General features: G+C 36.7%; 1 long non-coding RNA gene across 2 annotated transcripts in view; it reads right to left on the reverse strand.

The window, feature by feature from the left end:
* Positions 1–553: 553 nt before the first annotated feature.
* The window catches only part of LOC149533167 (uncharacterized), a 34,544-nt gene continuing 14,442 nt past the window's right edge, over positions 554–20,655 (reverse strand). The window contains exons 4-5 of one of the 2 annotated variants that reach the window (XR_016357911.1): positions 1,317–1,439; positions 554–1,234 (exon numbers count right to left, since the gene is read on the reverse strand). This is a non-coding gene — a long non-coding RNA (uncharacterized LOC149533167). The remainder of the gene's footprint in view (positions 1,235–1,316; positions 1,440–20,655) is intronic. The other variant, XR_016357910.1, reaches the window with a different exon arrangement.

The raw sequence follows: 20,655 nt of genomic DNA on the forward strand, positions 1-20,655 counted from the left end.
CTCTCTAATAGAACCCATTTACTTTTTTACGCCTACAATCATTTTAAAATTATGAAAATAAATTAAGTGCATCTAGAGATTGTTTTTCTTTCCCATATCACATCAAATGATGAAATTATACATGAAAAAGGAAACCAAATAATACAACATTGATCAGTTGGTTCTTCTAGAGCATACATCTCTAAGAATTCCTACATCATCCATGAAAAAAATATACTCTAGAACATGTACCTTGTAACACATGTCCTTAGGTGAAGTGGGCTATCTCAACTATGTAGGGACTGCAAGATTATCAATGGAAAGAACACACCTATTTCAACCTAAAATATGAAGAAAACAATGTTCTCAAATGATATCTATGACAAAATATTCATATTCATGTGGATATGTATGATAAAATAGAACAAAAAAAGGTTTTAGACTTGCAAAAGTGACATCAGTTTCCCATCTTATGGTGTGTGTCATTTTTTTGTCACATCCAAAATAAGATTTTGCCACTCTAAATCAAGAATGCACATGCAACTATGTTCTATATGCATGGACAATATGTGGAGCTGAAAAATTGCACCATGTCTACATTTATTTAATAGGTTTATTAAGTTTTTAAAATTATACACCATCATGAACATTAGAAATATAGCTACTATGCTTGAGAGATTATCCTCATCAAGCCAACACATAGAAAGTCTTGATTTACTTGCATGTCAAGGATATTACCCTTGCCTATAAGAGTCGAAGTTACAATGTTTGTGATGGTCTAGAACTTAAAATATCTAATTAAAGACCTCTAAAAAAAATTCAAACCTATTGTATTTTTTAGCTCCACTTGAGGTCGTATGCATATGAATTGAGATTTCATATTGAACTATGGCCTCCTTCTATATTGCCTGAAACTAAGAGATTCACATAGACTTCATGCATCATAGGTTAATGTTGAGCTTCACTTGGTTTCGAGAATAGTTTAATATTCTCTACTAATTAGGGATAACCACATGAAGGTGAAAGCTCATTCCCCCCCCTCACCCCCACCCTGAACAACTAAATTCCTCGTTAACATCTAAAATATTTAAGAAATGATCAATTTTTAAAGTACCTAGAAGTTGGGCTACTCTAAGGGGGAGTCCATCTTCATTGCTCATGAGTAATTGATCACAATTCTTTAGTGTTCTCATACATCTAACATGGGTACATCCATGAATGTCCTCATCACCTCCTGCATAAAATGAATCCAATACTACAAAATGCCCCCTAAGAAATAATAGTTCAAGTGAAATAAACACATTAAAAATGAGAGAGAAAAAGAGGAATCTATTTACCAATAGAAATTTCCATCACATTTGTGGCCATGTTACATGTTTCTGACATTGCATTCGACATTACCTCTTCAATTATGTTCCTTGTAGTAGGTGGTGTAGTGAACATAGGATTAATGCTAGGAGCTGAAAAATAAGATTGTTAGAGCACAAAAAAACAAGATTGTTAAAGCTATTAAAAAAATATTGTTCAATCAAAACACAAGTGTAGGATAGAACATGTGATGTACTCGAAGCACCTAAAGTATCATCATTTGGGGCATGGCCCTTTAACCTATTCAACATCCTCTATAAAAATAACACATATGCATTTTATTTAATGACATAAATAAAAAATTATACTTTAAAAAGTGTTATTGAACTTTTCTTATAATTAAAAACTACATTAATACTTACTATATAAGACTCAACTAGGTGCATAAACTCATCCTCTCTCTATTTGAGGAGTCTGAGGTCAAATTGATGTCAATTGAGTTAATGCTCTTGATTATTCCTTTTCAACATCCCATCTTTGTATTTCATCTTTATTCATCACATTTCTCACCCAATGATCAACCCATATCACCCCTATAAATAAGCTCCATTTATATCTCCATGTATCACATCAACACAACTCCCATTTCATATTGATTACTTATTTGGACCATCTTTCTCCCATTGATAAGTTTTGACAGTGGTAGAGAACTAATATCTTAGTTTTTGATGAGAACCAATAGACATTATTGTCTAGCTTAGGAACATAAAGAGAAGATATGGGTGCAATGAAGGAAATGCCATAATTTGTGTTTCAGTTATGCCTCCCCATTTTTGATTTTGTTCAAGGGAAGCCCATCAATGCTAATAGAAAAAAAATAATTCACTTTCTAAGAGTTTACAATTGTTCAAAAAAATTAATGTTTTACAAGAAAATGTACCTAAAGAACTATTATCTCAGAAGTAAGAATATGGTGTTGAAACAATACAAAAAGTGCTTAACATGAGAGGTCTACAAGTGAGGATTTTGACCAATATTGGAAACTTGAAAAATGAAATGAAATCTATCGAGGATCAAATAGGTACACCAGAGTTACAACACAATATGAAGTTGATTTTAATATGGTGGAGGTAGATATTTAGAAGTTTGATCATAATTTATGGCATGAGAGAGAGAGAGAGTATGTGGCAATATACTAGAAGTAGAAGAAGCAACTTTAGAAAGAGACTACATGACAGAAATAACATCTAGAAAATAAAAAGAAAATTATGGAAGCACTAGATAGAATCTAGGAAAGTGTTGTGGTAGATACTATGACATTGGAATCACTTGCAAGTGTCTTTGAGACTTTACAGTCCAACTATTGGGAGGACTACAAGTTGTGCAATTTTTCTTGTATTGCATCTACATTTTCTTTGTCATTGCTTATAAGAGTGTTTCAAGGTTGGGAACTACTTCAACATCCTATTTCCATTAGTGTGCTGATAGGTTTGGAGTCTTCCAATCCAAACGTCTTGAGTATCTCTTTGATGTACTTTGATTGTATCACGAATATACCATGTTTTAGTTGACATACTTGCAATCCAACAAAGAACTTGATTTCTCCAAACATAGACATCTCAAACTCATGTTTCATTTTGTCAGCAAAACTTTTGCAAAGCACTTCCTTTCCTCCAAAAAATGTGTCATCCACAAAGATTTTAGATACAAGGACATCCTTACCTTCTTCTGATTTGATGTACAAGTTGCTATTATCATCAGTTGTTTCAAACCCTATTTTCACTAGATACTTGTGAAGTCTCTCATACCAAGCTCTAGGGGCTTGCTTTAATCCATATAGAGCCTTATACGGTTTTCATACCTTGTTTTTGTTATTTTCATCAACAAATCCTTCTGGTTGCTTTATGTAGACTTCCTCTTCAAGTATAACATTCAAAATTGCAGACTTAATATCCATTTGATAGACTTTAAATTCTTTGAAAGCTGCATATGCCAGTAAGGTCCTTACTCCTTCCATTCTGGCAACTGGAGCAAAAGTTTCTCCATAGTCTAGTCCTTCTTCTTGTGCATACCCTTTAGAGACTAGTCTTGCCTTGTTCCTTGTGATTTCCCCATTCTCATCTAACTTGTTTCTAAACACCCACTTGGTTCCAATTACATTCTTGTCAGCTGATCTTGAGACTAAGGTCCATGTCTTGTTCTTTTCAATTTGTTCTATTTCTTCTTTCATAGCATTATACCAGTCATCATCTTTTATGGCTTCACTTACTATTTTTGGTTCCATTTTGCTGAGTAGACATGTCTCACTTCTGAGTCTATTCCATGTCATTGGTCCTACCTCTTTGTTTCCAATAATTTGATCTATAGGATGATGTCTTCTTACATACTTTGCCAATACTAGTTCTTTCCTTGTTTGCATGTTATCTCTTTTAGAATCTGAATCTTCATGTGTATTTTCATCAGATATTTCTTCATTTCCTTCATGTTGATAGTTCTTAGAATCTAAATGAACATTCTCTGTATTCTACAGCTCGACTTCTGAATGTGTCTGCTGCTCGGCATTCAATGTCTATGACTCGGCAGATGCTGGATTTTGTTGTTGATTGTCATTCTGAGTTACAACTTCACCATTATTAGGTATACCTTCATAAAAGTATACAAAGGTCTTGTATTCTTTTTCTTTCTTGGTGTTCTCAACACTTTGAACTTCTACAAGCTCATCAAATTTCACATTCGTCCTTTCTACTACTTTGTTAGTATTAACATTCAAGCACTTATAAGCTTTGCTTCTAGTAGAATAACAAAGAAATGTGCCTTCCTCACTCTTTGCATCAAACTTTCCATTTCTAGACTCTTTATATATATAACATTTGCATCCAAATATTTTGAAATGTTTTACATTAGGAGAATGCCCATACCATAATTCAAAAGGTGTTGCATTTGTACCTTTCTTGACTTGAACTCTATTGAGTGTGTAGACTGCAATACTTACAGCTTCTCTCCAGTACTTGAGTGCAACATTTTTCTCCATAATTAAGGTTCTAGCATAGTCAATGACTGATCTATTCCTTCTTTCTTCTATACCATTATGAGGTGGAGTCCTGGGTGCTGATGTCTACCTTTTGATTCCTCTTTCATTGCAGAATTCTTCAAATTCTCTTGATGTGAATTCACCTCCTCTATCAGATCTGAGACATTTTTGGCTCTTTCCAGTCTCTTTCTCAACTCTAGCCAAGTACCATTTAAACATTTGCAATGCATCTAAATTTTTTTTTAGGAACATGACTGTCATCATCCTTGAATAGTCATCCACAAATAACATCATGTATCTATCACCTTTGTAGCTTTGTACTTCAATAGGACCACACAAGTCAGTATGAACTAGCTCTAATACTTCATTATGAGTATAAACCTTGCTTTTGAAAGTTTACTCGGTCATCTTCCCTACTTGGCATTGTTTGCACATGGTGTTATCAGGCTCCTTCAACTTTGGTAGACCTCTAACTTTCTTCATTTTGCTGATGTTTATCAGATTGTCAAAATTTACATGACATAGCCTCTTGTGCCATAACCATACATCATCAGTTTGAACAATGAGACAAGAAGCATCTTCCCTATCTAGGTAAAACAAATTACTCCTAGTCTAGTCACCTTTTCCTATTAGACTTCCTAGAGAATCATAGATCTTGGCAACTCCATTTTCAAATTCAACCTTGCATCCTATGTTGCCTAACTGTAAGACACTTAACAAGTTATAATTCAGGCCTTCAACATAGTATGCATTATCACATGATATCTTTTTAGTAAGCTTGATATTACCTTTCCTTTTGATCTGACATGGTGCATTTTTACCAAATCTAACACTATTTCCTTCATATTGAATAAAGGTAATGAACTTACTTTTATCTCCAGTCATGTGATGAGAGCATCCGCTATCTATGATCCATTTGTTATTCTTGTTCATGCAGGTTGCTAGGACAATTGCTTTATCTTCATCTAATTCATCTTTCATAGCCACATAGACTACTTCATCACCATTCTCGTCAGAGTCTTATTCAACAATGTAGCATCTTTTGCCTTTACCTCTATAGTCCTTATTGTCCTCTTTCTTGTTCTTGAGGTTGCCTCCATCCTTGCAATTTTTCTTTTGTGTGCATCTGGCTGCAATGTGACCAAATTCATTACAATTGAAACAAATGATTGGCAACTTACCTTTGAATTTGCCTCTTGCTCTATGAAATCTTCTTGCTAGTAATGCCTCTAATTGGTCTACATCATCTTCATCAGTGCTACTATCACTAGATACATACTTTCCTTTTCCATTATTTTTCTTTGTTTGCACCTCCTCATTTTCTTTTATTGTTGTCTTGGCTTTGAATGCAGATTCAAAGTTTTTTGGCTTGTAGTTGTCAAAGTTGGATAGCTCAAAGGTAGTGAGTCTTCCAATTATTCCTTCAAATGACAATGTGTTGCCTGGTACACAACTTAGCTCTTGGATGGCTGATACTCTTATAGCATAGATAGGAAGCAAAGTTCTCAAGTATTTGCTATATACTATTTCTTCTGATAACTGTCCTTCTAGGCTTCTTATGGCACTTACCACTTCTTTCATTCTTGCACCATACTGAGCAACATTCTCTCCTTCTTCCATTTTCATGTCATCAAACTTTCCTCTTAGGCTCTCTCTTTTAGCTCTCTTGACATTATCATCTCCTCCATAGATGTTTGATAATGTTTTCCACATCTAATGTGAAGTACCACATTCTTTGATGTCATCATATTCAGCATAGCTTAGTGTTGAAGCAATCTCTAACATCACTTGATTGTGCTCCTTCTTCTTGTTCATGTCATCTGCAATGAGGGGTCCTACAAGGTCTACATGATCAACTGTGATTGAGGTCTATGCAGAGTCACCTATTGATCCTGTAGACACCTAAAAAACCTTTAGAAAATAAAGTATTTTTATTTTCTAAAAAATTCCTGATGACACCATCATTTATTAATTAATTTATTTATTTTTATGCCATTAAATCCCTTTATCTTAATTAAAAATATTTAATTAAGAAATCCCTCCCAAAAATGTTTAAATCTTATTTAAACATTATTTCCTTATTTATTAATTATTTAAAAAAATTCCAAAATAAATAAATAATTTTTTTTTTCCCCAAAAGTTGGCCAATTTCCTTAAGACCAATAACCTCTTCCAAAATCTTCTAATCCTTCTTAAATTTCGATTAAAGGCTAATCTCATCATTTCCTACCCCTAATCCCAACTCAAAATATTTAATCAAGATTAAATATTAATCCTCATGTTTATTAAAAATATTTTAATAAATATCTCCTCAACCCAAACCCTTGAAATAAATAAAACTTTATTTATTTCATAAAATCTTATCCTAGGAAGTTCTAGACTCTTCTAGAAAGTCTTCATCCTCATCCAAAGCCTAGACTCTTCTAGAAGATGTCTTTAACCCTAATCCTAATCCCCTTCTAACCTTGTCACATTCCCTAAACATGGGTTAAGACTTGCTAACTCAAGGCAAAGTTAACAAATATCTCCTCCTTCACCCACCCTCATTAATTGCAATTCACTTGCCATCCACTTGCCTAGTCCTAAGCCATCTCTAACCCTTCCTCTAATCATTTTTTCAACCCTAAGCAAGCTTAAAACCCCCCTAAACCCTCAAATTCGAATTTCATGGTATCTCTCACAAATATCTTCAACCACAAAACTTTATAAAGCCCACAAGGTCATAAATGTTCTTACAAAGCAGTTATGAAGGGTCTTTATGAAGATTTTATCTCTTGAGCCTCCTTTGTTGACTCATCCTTGCCCTTTCCTCCATCCTCTCACCCTGTGACATGTGTCACTCCCTGATTGGTTGTAAGGAAGCACAATCCATGTGCTCTCCTCTCATGCAATCTAAGCCTCCATGAGTTTTTCCCCATCCTTGCATCTTAGCCCTCAATTCTTCAAAGCCTCTTGCCTATAAATTGGATCCTTCCCCTTTGCAAAATAACACAATCCATGAAGTAAAGTCATAATGCTATTTTGAGAGCCAAATCCATACTAAAGCCATCTATCCACACCAAAAATCCACCATCATCCATTGAAGCCTTTGGAAGCATATTGAGCATACATCCTATCCATTTAGGATTGTATAAATTGGTTTTGTAGGTCCACATGAGCATGAAGAAGACAAAGGAACTCATAATCTATCTCATAGTGTTTGCAGATTTTTCAAGCTTATAGGTGGACAAAGAACTTGAAATTCTTCTTCTTCTTCTTGTCTATATTCTTCTTATTCCATCTACTTCTTCTTCTTCTTCTTGTGGGAGATCTTGGCCATTTTTTTTTAAGGAAGAAAAATCATACACACTTCTTTTTAGTGCTTAAAATGAACCCCCAAATCATACTTAAATCCATTGAAAAATTAAAAATTTGTAAAAAAGAAAAAATCTTTTAACAAGTGAAACTAAACCAATCTAATCATTTGCATCCTTGCAACATCAAGGTTTTAGATGCATTCATGCAAAATTAGGAACACTTCATTTTTGGGAATTTAAGAAGAATTTCAAGTTTCCATTTCAAAAGGTTCAAAATCAACACTAAGTGCACACTAAAATCTAAATCAAACTCAAAGCATCAATCAAGGATAAAATGAACCTCATTTGCAAATATTTTAAAGTTCTTTTAAAAATCTCATGAAAACTAAGAGTCTTAAATGGTTGCCAAAAATTGTCCTAAAAGCTTTGTTATTTGTTCCAAACAAATGTCTTGTTGCAAAATCTTGAATGTTTCTTAGGTTTTTCATGCATTAAAACAATCTAGGAATATCATTTTTGGGCTTAAAATATGCAAACTAGAACACAAAATCTCTAATGAAAACCAAAGTCCAAAGAGTCATTTTCACTTTTGAGTCCAAAACAATCTTGAATGATCTAAGGTTAAAACAAAGCACTTAAAAGTTCTTAAAACAACACACAAAATCTCAATCTTGAATGCTCAAAGGAAAAAACTTGAATGTTTAATCACTTGTCTTTGAATGCATGTTGTTAAAAACACTCTTGAATGCCATGGATTAAAATCAAATTTTCCTTGAATGCATGATTAAAACAACAAATCCAATCTTGAATGCCAAGGATCAATTAACCATTGCAATATCAAACACTTCATTTGGAGCTTCTAAAAATTGAACAAAACAAATCTCTTTTCCACATGCAATCTAGGGAAAGTTTGATTTTTGGACATTTAAGAAACTTTGTTAAGTTAAAATACAAATTTGCAAAAATCAATTTGAGTAGTTCCTTGGACTCACCTCTTTTCTAATCACCCATCAAATATTAACCATTGGTTGCAATCTCAACGCCATTTATGGGGATGGGTCTACTTGAAAAAGGTGTTAAATGTTCCACAATCTAACTCACTCACTTGGTCTTTGAACGTTTTCTTTAACTTTATCAAAAAATTTAAATGACCAAAACTCTAGATTAAATCGATCACACTTCAAGTTTGGGCCCTAAAATTGAACAACTATTGACGTGGAGGGCCTCCGGGCGTGCGCTTGGCAATCGAGTTTCACACATCTTTGTTTTGGGCTTAAAATAAACTCACACTCAATCTTGAATGCCTAAAAATTAATGAACATTACATGGTTTTGATGCATTTTCAATGGCGCTCGCATTTCTTATGTTGACGATCTCTCAAATTTCATTATGCTAATGACGCTGTCAAATTGGAATGAACATTGTATGCCATAATCACAAGTGTCTTCAATCATAGCTTACAAAATTTAAATCATCAATTGGAATGAACGCGTGTCTTTTAAAGCCCAAAATCATGTATGTGGTCTTGTTTTACACTTTTTAGGAGGCCTGCTTGGGGATTTCATCACCCCTTGGGATGACCTCAACTCCAGCATTCCGGCGGAGTATAAAGATCGAGAGGTGAATCCAAAGACACCTCTCTTGGGATCAAAATTTTGTCACTCGGGCTAAGCCTCAAGGAACTTTATACCCTTGAGAAGTGAAAGAGGAGAAGTGGGTTACCGCTCCTCTCGGCTGTGTGACATCTTTTTGGTTTCATCTACGGATTTGGGCCTCACGTACCTTGCATATATCGAGGACTCCCTAGCTATAACAAATTTTATCCTTGTAGAAAGCTTCCTAGGATGTTGGTGTGTTTGACGTGCTTGCTCAAAACTTTTGTCTGTTTATTTGTTCATAGCTTTTGAATGAATGTTTGCCAACTTTGGTCAAAATCCCAAAAAAAAAAGCAAAAATCTCCCAGCTCAAGGCATACTTAGCATAGTCACTGCCTTATCAGAAAATCATCCAAGCTCCCCCGATGCAACTGAATCTATCTAGTTCTTTGCCTTAGAACAATCCCAAATCCAAAGTCCATCCAAATCATCCCCCCAGCCAGCTAGCAACCCAATCCAAAATCACCCAAGCCTTTAAAGAGTTGTTGTCACTTTGCTAGATTTTGCTATCCAATCAATCCTACCAATCAACCAATCTCACCAAGGTTATCCCTTTGACAGAGCATTGTCTAGGGTAATCCAGCTTTGTCACTTGTATCCCTCATCACCTTGAGCTAAAGGTTGGAATCCACAAGTGATTAATCTTGTGTCATGCCCATAGGATCATTAGTCTATTCTTAGGTTGACACAATCTCCACCAATCCAACGCATAGGAAAGAAAAACTCTCACTTTTTGACAGCATGCCCTTGAAGTCTTCCATCCACAGGAAAGCCAAAAATCTCTAGCCAATCCTCCTTAGGTCTGTCATGCAACTTTGACTCTCCCTAGGAAATCTTTCATCAGCCAATCCAAAATCTATGCTTAACCCAAATCCAACCATGAGCTTCCGTGTTCATCCATACGCAAGACCCCATCCCCATCAAACTCATCATCAAAGCATGAAGTACCAATCCTATCATGATGTGTTTGGTCGCATTGTCCTTGCTCCCGCCACCTCCTATTCCAATGATGATGAAAATCTTGTTGACTATGACGGGTATATTGAAAGCCTTAGAAACATTCCCCCAAGCATCCCCCAAAATCCAAGAGTTATTCCAAACTATCTAGTCATGCCATCTGATATCCCAGCTTCCCCTCCATCACCCCATCAACCAAGCTTCCAATCTTCCACCCCCATCACACTAGCTATTCCTGTCAATCCACCTCCACCTCTGACACACGAGTCTCCAAGGAATCTCCTAGAGAAAATACAAGAAAATTCACCTCCAACAGTTGATAATCCATGTCATCTAATCCAACCATGTGAAGTAGTCAGTAATGAAGCTTCCCCATCTATAATATCACCTCCATCTCCCATAGCTATCATCCCCATACCATCCATCAAATTTTTTAAAATCCTTCCACTTCTCGCAAGCATCAAAATCCCACCACCTATCAAATCCCTCCAAATCCTATCCACATCGCCTCCAAGCATTTCCCAAATCTCTCATAATGACCCTTATGCATCCATCTTCTACTCACCCATCTCCACTACTGAATCTCCCATCTATCCATCCACTGCCTTTAAAGAATCCATCCCTTCACCTCCTATCGCACCATCCACTCCAATCCAATCCTATCAAGATCCTGCCCAAAAGCATGTTGACATCCCCCAAAACACAAAAGAAGATACCATCATGTCATGTCTCCCATCCATAGTATAGTCACCATCTCCTCCATCTCCAAAACCTCAAGCCATATCTCCTCCACTACAAGATATCTTGTCATCCCACCAGCTACATCAAGATCCTATCCTTCCATCTCCCCCACTCCATGCTTCCATCTTACCACCTATCCAAGCTATTCCACCATCTATAATCTACCCTCTTGGTTCACTTACATTCATCCATGGTGGCCCTCTCTCTGCAGAAGAATTAAGAACAGTATCTCCCCATTGCAATACACCTAATAAATCACTTCTACCATTTTCTACAAGCAAAAAGTTTCCTCAGCTTGTTCAAATGCTCAATCGATGGCATTATCAAGGTCAAGGTTTAGGACCACAAGAGAAAGGAATCAGAGAGCCTATTATTGCACAAAAAAATCTAGGATTTCATGGTCTTGGATATGTATCCAAAGGCTCACCATCTAAAGGTGTTGGTACACCACACCCCGAAACGAAACCTATCTCCAAGCCCACCATGTCAACCTCCCATCACTCCTTCAAGAAATCTTATGTCATCCCCCCTCCACCATCTTTGCAACCCAAAACAACCTACCATATCCCCCCTTCATCCGCTAAATCCATTTTGGGTCCCTATGTCCCAAAATCTACCATCCTCCATCCTCCTATCAGCCATCATAAAAATTCTATTCCATCCATTTCTATGCAAGATCAACAAAGGCACATATCAGGGCACATCATCCATCATCATCCCCCTACATGCTCTTTCATATCCTCTCCATCTCACAAAGCTTCTCCTAACCATCTTCCCAAAGCTTACCACAGCAATGTGAATGCCAACTTCAAAATGCATAAAGCTAAAAATCCACATCCTAGGCAATCATATGTCTATTCTAAAAGACATACTCCAAAAAGGCAAAATCCAATCAAAGAATGCAAAACAATGCAAAAGCCTATGAAAAGAAAATTTAAAACCATGTGGATCCCCAAGAAAAAAGTTGAAACCCAATGCATAATGGCATCCACCATTGCTAATCCCCCATCTAGTGACTCATGTCCCCCATCTCCTAACTCCATCTTGGGTGCCTATATCCCCAAGCACGCTTCCACAAATCCTCCATCACGCCCGCATCTACCATCTATCCTCCATATGCTCTTTTCACACCCGTTCCAACATGTGCCAATGTTGCTCTTGCAAGCATCCCCATCTCATGCTCCTTTCCATTATTTTCATCCCTCCATCTCTTACCATCAATCCCATCTAATCCGATCTATTGCATAAATCACACATCCGGTGTACCAATAGCTAGCAACAAAATTGAACATTCCAACAGCCAGTGGAAAATCCCAAAAAGGCCAAAATAGCTGAAGAAAGCCAAAATCATTCCAGCTAAGTCCAAAGTCAAAAATTCAAAAAAGAAAAGAAAAATAAAGCGTCCACTGGTGAAAACGTGGCAATTCAAGCACCTTGGACAAGTACCATGATGAAAACTTGGCAAACAAGCATCATGCATAATCCCACCATCCCCAGCTTAGCCTATCACCCTCATGCTTTTGGTCATCTCTTGACATCCAACTCCATCTTCCAATCTATCCACCTATCCTCCATCCTCCAGCTTCCATCTCACACCATCCACTAATCTTATGCAGCTTCAGCTAATCATCTCAGCTATCATCCATCTCCCTAGCCCCTTCAGCTTTTTCCATCCTAGCTTCAATCCTATCACATCCATCATAAGACCTCCTTCCACATGTTATCTTTTGATTGGGGGCACTATATTCCTTGGAGATCTTGTCTTGTCCATCCTCCCTTGTCATTGGTATCTAGCTCTAGGCTATCCTCATGCAAACCCAATGTCATCTCTTTATATCCATCATAATCCTAGCTATCTACCATCCTATCTAGCCATCTCATCCTACTCCTCTAGCTATCCTTGGTCACAAAATCTCTCATCATCATTGGATGCATCCTGCCAAATCCATATCTTTCGCTATCACCCCACCCTTAGCTTTTGCATCTTGCACAACATTGAACCATCCCGCTATCCTATCATCCTGATCTTTTTCCTTCTTGTAACTATCTTGGTCTGTTAGCTTGTACCATATCTTGATTAGCTCACTTGTAAATATCTTGGTCTGTCAGCTTGTACATCCTCTTTAGCTTAGTACCATTGCATCTATCCAGTGTTCGTGTCAATTTGTCCTTGATCAGCATCTTGCACCCATCGCACATCTTGGTTAGCTATTCCAACGCATCCTTTAGCTAGATTTCCTGTCACCAAAGTGTTATCTTTCTTAGTTTAGCTTGCCAGATGCATCACTCATCCAAATCCACCAACTTCGGTGCTCTCCGATAGGATCTTGCAGGATATAGCTTTCCTCATGTCTGATCTTGGTCCGTTAGTACCTTGTGCTACCCATCTCGTTGGCAAACTGCTCTCTTTTGGATTTTCACTTTCTTTTGATTTGGGATCTTCCCTTTTGGGTCTTGAAGTATCTTTTTCAAGCAATCTCCTTGTTCCCTCCTCAAGGTTGCCATGATCTTCCATATCATGGTATACTGTGAATGGGGCAATCAGAGCGTAAGGTCTTGATCATGTCTTTTTCTTGTTTTCTTTTTTGCTTGTGTTACCTAGTGTCATTTCCACACTGCTTCCTCTGGGATTCATGTGTGATACTGGGAAAATCCTTGCGTGTTTGTTTTGACTCAGTTCGTCAGTCCTTTGGACAGTTGGTGAAAAGGCTTTGATTTTCTTGGTAACCTTGGCAATTAACCAACAGTCCTATAGCAAATCTAGTGCTCAACTACATGGTGTTACTTCTCTTTGAAGTATCCCCCCCACTCAAAAAGTTTCAATGGTTTTCCTTTATCTCCATTATCCCCCATCCATATCCAGCATCTGTCTCTCCTACCCCAGCTTATGCATCAGTATCTCTTTGAATCACTCCTCACCTTTAGCTTTAGGGATCCACAATCCTAGTCTTAGGGATCCACCAATCCAAATCAATCCACCAAGCCTCATCTTTCGAGATCCACAATCCTAGTCCTAGGGATCTTTGAAACCCATCTTCCGCCAATCTAACTCTTTGAAATCCTGTTGCATCAGCTTTTTTAATCCCCTAATTTATCTCCCCATCCTGGATTCCTTTTTATAGTGCTCTGCTCCTTCATCCTTTGCAATCCCTAAGATCTTAAGCTTGCTTCCTCTTGTGCCTCTGATTCTCCCTTTATCATTCTCCCATAGTGAGAGTTTGAGCTAACCAAACCTCTTCTCTTAAGCAAATCTGAGTCTTCTTGCTCATCTCAGATTCTTGTACTTTTCAAGAAGTCGTCAAGCCTTACTTTCTCTCCCCACCGCCTTCTTGAGGGGGCATCTCACAGTCCATTCTCTCCTCTTCTGCTCTAGCCTTGGGCATCTTATTTTCTTATCTTTGATGTCATGCCACTTGAGGCATCACATCAAAGAGGGGCAAAATGTAGACACCTAAAAAACTTTTAGAAAATAAAGTATTTTTATTTTCTAAAAAATTCCTGATGACATCATCATTTATTAATTAATTTATTTATTTTTATGCCATTAAATCCCTTTATCTTAATTAAAAATATTTAATTAAGAAATCCCTCCCAAAAAGTTTAAATCTTATTTAAACATTATTTCCTTATTTATTAATTATTTTAAAAAATCCCAAAATAAATAAATAATTTTTTTTTTCCCCAAAAGTTGGCCAATTTCCTTAAGACCAATAACCTCTTCCAAAATCTTCTAATCCTTCTTTAATTTCGATTAAAGGCTAATCTCATCATTTCCTACCCCTAATCCCAACTCAAAATATTTAATCAAGATTAAATATTAATCCTCATGTTTATTAAAAATATTTTAATAAATATCTCCTCAACCCAAACCCTTGAAATAAATAAAACTTTATTTATTTCATAAAATCTTATCCTAGGAAGTTCTAGACTCTTCTAGAAAGTCTTCATCCTCATCCAAAGCCTAGACTCTTCTAGAAGATGTCTTTAACCCTAATCCTAATCCCCTTCTAACCTTGTCACATTCCCTAAACATGGGTTAAGACTTGCTAACTCAAGGCAAAGTTAACAAATATCTCCTCCTTCACCCACCCTCATTAATTGCAATTCACTTGCCATCCACTTGCCTAGTCCTAAGCCATCTCTAACCCTTCCTCTAATCATTTTTTCAACCCTAAGCAAGCTTAAAACCCCCTAAACCCTCAAATTCGAATTTCATGGTATCTCTCACAAATATCTTCAACCACAAAACTTTATAAAGCCCACAAGGTCATAAATGTTCTTACAAAGCAGTTATGAAGGGTCTTTATGAAGATTTTATCTCTTGAGCCTCCTTTGTTGACTCATCCTTGCCCTTTCCTCCATCCTCTCACCCTGTGACATGTGTCACTCCCTGATTGGTTGTAAGGAAGCACAATCCATGTGCTCTCTCTCATGCAATCTAAGCCCTCCATGAGTTTTTCTCCATCCTTGCATCTTAGCCCTCAATTCCTCAAAGCCTCTTGCCTATAAATTGGATCCTTCCCCTTTGCAAAATAACACAATCCATGAAGTAAAGTCATAATGCCATTTTGAGAAGCCATTTTACATCAAAACCATACACTCACACCCAAATTCCAACTCCATTTGAAGCCCTTTTTGAAGCATAAGCTTGAGCATACATCCTATCCATTTAGATAAAGCCACTCAACAAGAGAGCTTTTCATTGAGAGAGCCCATTAATGGCTCATATTTTCAATTGAGAGCTCATCTTAGTCTATCTTGAAGTTTATGAATTTAGTTTAGTTTGTAGAAGCTTTATTTAAATTTGGTTTCTATTAGCATACTAACATTGCTCATATACAGATCCAAGGTTTGCATGGTTTACATGAAATTCTATGACATCTACTCATCATCCTTATCATCCAACTAATTAAAAAAATTTGATGTAACAAACTTATCATTACTGATTTGCCAAATCTTTTCGTCTTATCAATAATGCGACAACTCGACATCATTGGTTTACTGATGCTCGACACCTTCTATGTTACTCGAATTCTACTACATTTACTGATGCTCATCACCTTCTATGTTACTCGACTTCTACTACATTTATTGATGCTCAACACCTTCTGTGTTACTTGGCACCTGAAGGCTTGCTGGGCACTTGAAAGATTGCTTGACGCCTTCTATGTTACTCAACACCTGAAGGATTTCTCAGCATACACTAAAGTTGAACTTGCTTGTCTTTAACTAGCTTGCTCAGCACTCACAAATGAACTTAGTCAGGTTCTACAAATGACTTAGTTAAACCTTACATCTTTGATGTGTCTTAGTGTGTCCATTCCCTATGTCTTAGATTATGTCACCAATACACTATTTCATCAATGGCTTAGCTAATCGTTATACTTCATTACAACATCATAACTTCAACCTTTCTCTAGGTGCTCTAGTTACATCTTATTGATTTCCTCCTCCTTGTCAATCAACCAATTGATAGTATTTGGATCACTTAAACAATTGTCATTCCTGCAAGTAGCAAGTTTGACATCAATGACAAAACAATGATTGAAAACATTTTTTACCAGTTCCATCATTCTTCATTCATGATCTTTTCAATCATTTCCAACACATAGTGCAAAGTGTGCCCCCTCTAAAATTTTAACTATTTTTATTTAAATTCTTTAATCACTCTGGTCAAAATTTACCTAACATTGTGTAGTTTATCTGATATTTTTTGGGTAATTTTATAATGTGTATGCTTGCTGCAAAAAAATCAATTATTTTTTGTATGCTTTTTGTAAAACACATCTCAAAAGTTTAGAGACTCCAAACTTTGGGTTATATCCCGAAGGAAAATCCAAGCCTTAGGCTTGGTAGAATCCAAAGATTTAAAAAGTACATACACACTATTTAAAGATTTTTAAAATTCAAGCTTGCATAGCTTGTATGTGCTATAGCGTGCACATGCTTCATAATCCTAAATTTCAATAGAGAGGGAAGGAGAGAGGGAGAGAGAGTAGAAAGTGAGAGAGAGTAGAGGATGGGGAGAGAGTAGGAGATATGAGTGAGAGAGAGAGAGAGAGAGAGAGAGAGAGAGAGAGAGAGAGAGAGAGAGAGTAGGGGATGGGAGAAAGTGGGATAGGGAGAGAGGGATATATAAATGGAGAGAGAGAGGGGGGGGGGGGGGGAGAGTAGAGGATGGGAGAGGGAAAGAGTGAGAGAGAGGGAGAGTAGGGGATGGGAGAGGGTGTGATAGGGGAGAGAGAGAGAGATGCATGTGAGAAAAATATAGTAAAAGAGAGGAGTGGGGGAGAGATTAAGCTAGAGAAATATGGAGATAAAGATCAAGATAAATACATGAAAGTATATATAGAGAGAGTAGGGGAGAGATAGAGATAAAGAGAGTAGGGAATGGGAAAGGGTGGGATAGAGAGAGAGAGAAAGAAATGGGGAGAGAGAGAGATTAGGGCATGGGAGAGGGTGGGATGGGGGAAAGAGAGGAGGGAGGGAAGGAGGGAGGGGGAGAGAGAGAGAGAGAGAGAGAGAGAGAGATGGGAGAGGGTGGGATAGAGAGATACCGAGGGAGAATTGGAGAGAGAGAGACTAGGGGATGGGGGAGAGAGAGAGTAGGGAATGGGAGAGGGTGGGAGAGGGGGAAGGGGAGGGAGAGGGAGAGGAGGGATGTGGAGAGGGAGGGAGAGAGAGAGAGAGATAGAGAGAGAAAGAGAGTAGGGGATGGGAGAGGGTGGGATATATAGAGAGAGGGTAGGAGAGGGAGGGAAGAGAGAGAGAGAGAGTAGGGGATGGGAGAGGGAGAGAGAGAGGGAGAGGGAGAGGGAGGGATGGAGGGGGGAGAGAGGGGGAGTAGGGGATGGGAGAGAGGGACAGAGAGGGGGAGAGAGAGATATGAGAGAGGCTAGGATAGAGAGTGAGAGAGGGTGAGAGAGAGTAGGGGATGAGAGAGAGAGGGGGGAGAGAAAGAGGGGGAGAGAGGGGGAGAGAGGGGGAGGGAGCGAGGGATGGAGAGAGAGAGGGAGGGAGGGAGGGAGAGAGAGTAGGGGATGAGAGAGGGTGGGATAGGGAGAGAAAGAGATTTTTCACATAGTGTGTGCACTTTATAGTTTTTACGCACTATATAAAAACACCAAAAAATGGTTATAATGAAAGTTTGGGTCCCTACTGACCCATATTCTCTTTTTTGTATGTTTTCTCTTTTGTTGTTTCAATAGAAAATGTAGGTTTCATGTAGTTGGAAGTAGCAAACACCAAATTCAATCATTGGATACACTATTTGAAGGCTTTTTGAACATTCTTTCAATAGAAAAGATTAGTGCAGTCCATTTTAAATATTCTTTGTTACCATAGAGACAAATTTCATTATAATTTGACAAGTTGTTTAATATATAGTGAATTCATTAAAATTTGTATATTTGAATGAATTTATATTTGGAAATGGTTAGAAATTTGACAAGTTGTTTAATATATATAGTGTATTCATTGAAATAATTGTAATTTGTATATGTATTTGAATGATTTGTTATTTAAAAATTGTAAGTAATTCAAATGTTTGAATAATTTGACATATATAAATCATCATCTTGCCAAGGAAGAAACCAAAAACTCAAACAATGGAAGAAAGGGAGAGAGATTTGGCTATTAAAAGAGATAAAATAAAACTACTACATGAACAAAGAAAATTGCATTGCAATAATGAAGAATTATCTTTCGAATAGGAACACGAACCACCAATACAAAGAAACAAAGAGGAAAAATTAGAAAGAGAAAGAGAATGAATGAGACTCTTATACTCAAGAAGACAATTGAATTGTGAAGCTACACCATCTTCCAATGTTAGAGTCATATCATCATCTCATGTTGAAGAGACACTAATTTCTACATCTAACAATGTACACACTCCTTCATGTCACGTTGAAGGTACAACATCAACATATTAGGTAGGTGATATTCCATCTTTTGCATCTTATTTCCAAGGCACATCATCTTCAGTTCAAGGTACGCAAAAAAATCAACCTTATGTTGATGTTCAAAATGTTGAGGGAATGGAAGAGATTATAACACCTCCTAGAATTCATTTTAGAAGACCAAAATATTTGATTGATATTGAAATTAACATTTTTAAATCAATGCCTGACAAGATTAGCAGTTGTACTTGTCAAAGAAAAGTTAATCATATGTGGAGATTATTCTTTAAAGAATTAAATATTACAGGTCAATGCCAATTTAATTTTTGAAATGATGAGGAATTTTAAATTTAGGCCCATCATGAAGATTATTGGGCTAAGAATGATGGATGATTCAAATGAAAAAAGAATTGTAAAGAATCTAATGAGTGCATATGACAAAGTAAGTACTAAATCATGCACCAAAGATAGTAATATCACAAGATGTGTACTTACATCGATAATAGTAAGTATCCAAATGAAGAAAGCTTGCCTCATGAGAAAGACAAGAAAAACATTGAAAATCGGTAGAGATACTCTAAGGAAAGCCATGATAAGGCATGAGAGAGTGGAAGATCCAAAAAAAAGAGTTATGGACATTTAGTGGTTGACTAATGCGAAAGGATAAAGAAGTTAGTGAAGCTTTGAAATCATTGATTGAAGATTTTTGGACAAACAAAGCATATGTTTCCCCTAATAAAAGAGATGTTGTAAGAAGGAGAATTGGTAGCTGAAATTGCGATCCACATGTAGAACATTTTTTGGACCCAAGTCAGACACATTTTTTTGAAATTTTTTTGGGTATGTATCCTCAAATTTGAATAAGTCAAAGATTTTTTGAGATGGGTAAATCCTTTTAAGTGAAGATAAATCACATACACACAACTTGTTGTTGTAGGATACATATTGAATTTTCTAACCATTTTGATATTTTTAGGCATATATGTGTGTTTTTGCATTCTAAGTTTGTTTTTTAGGATTGTGACATCAATGAGCCACCTAGATCTTCAAGTGAATTCATATCCAACATTGTATGTGAAATAGGGGATGGTCAAAAATTTTACAAGACATCATGTTTGAATGGTCCATGCTCATTTTACGGTTCTTTGCAGCTTTTACCAACTTGTGAACATATGGATAGTACACATGCAATTGAAAATAAAATAGTAGATAACAAAAATTATAAGATAGTGACATATACTCTAAAGATTTGAAACATGGTAAAAGATGTGATTTAGTCATTGAAAAGATTCCAATGTATGAGTTCATGAAGATTTTTTGTGAAAAGATTATTTACAAGTATACAAGGCATACACATAGAGCTCGATAGATGGATTTGCAATTCAAGTTGTGCAAGGATACATTTCCACTGGATACCATTATTTTGGTTGTATATTTTGCAAAGAACTACATAGACAACCACAAAATGAGGTGCAAGAAAACTATTATACTTCTCAAAAGGTTTCCATATTTGTTCACATAACATTCATGCATTCACCTACAAGTACAGAGGATGATAGGAAGGTATTGAGGGAGTACATCAGCAATATCACGTTCTAAAAAGTTTGTAAATGGTTATTTTCAACTATATTATGGAGATTTGGCTAATAGGGGCATACCATATTGCCAACAGATTATTTGGTCAGACAATCACATATTTAAATTTAAGAATGCATGGATGCTCTATTAGTTGAGCAGGATGCATAGGTTCTCTAGAATTCAATATATGTGGAAGTTCATAGAGGTTA

The sequence above is a fragment of the Cupressus sempervirens genome, chromosome 10 (assembly GCF_028749045.1).
Source record: "Cupressus sempervirens isolate cs-2001-9-10 chromosome 10, ASM2874904v1, whole genome shotgun sequence".
NCBI lineage: Eukaryota > Viridiplantae > Streptophyta > Pinopsida > Cupressales > Cupressaceae > Cupressus > Cupressus sempervirens.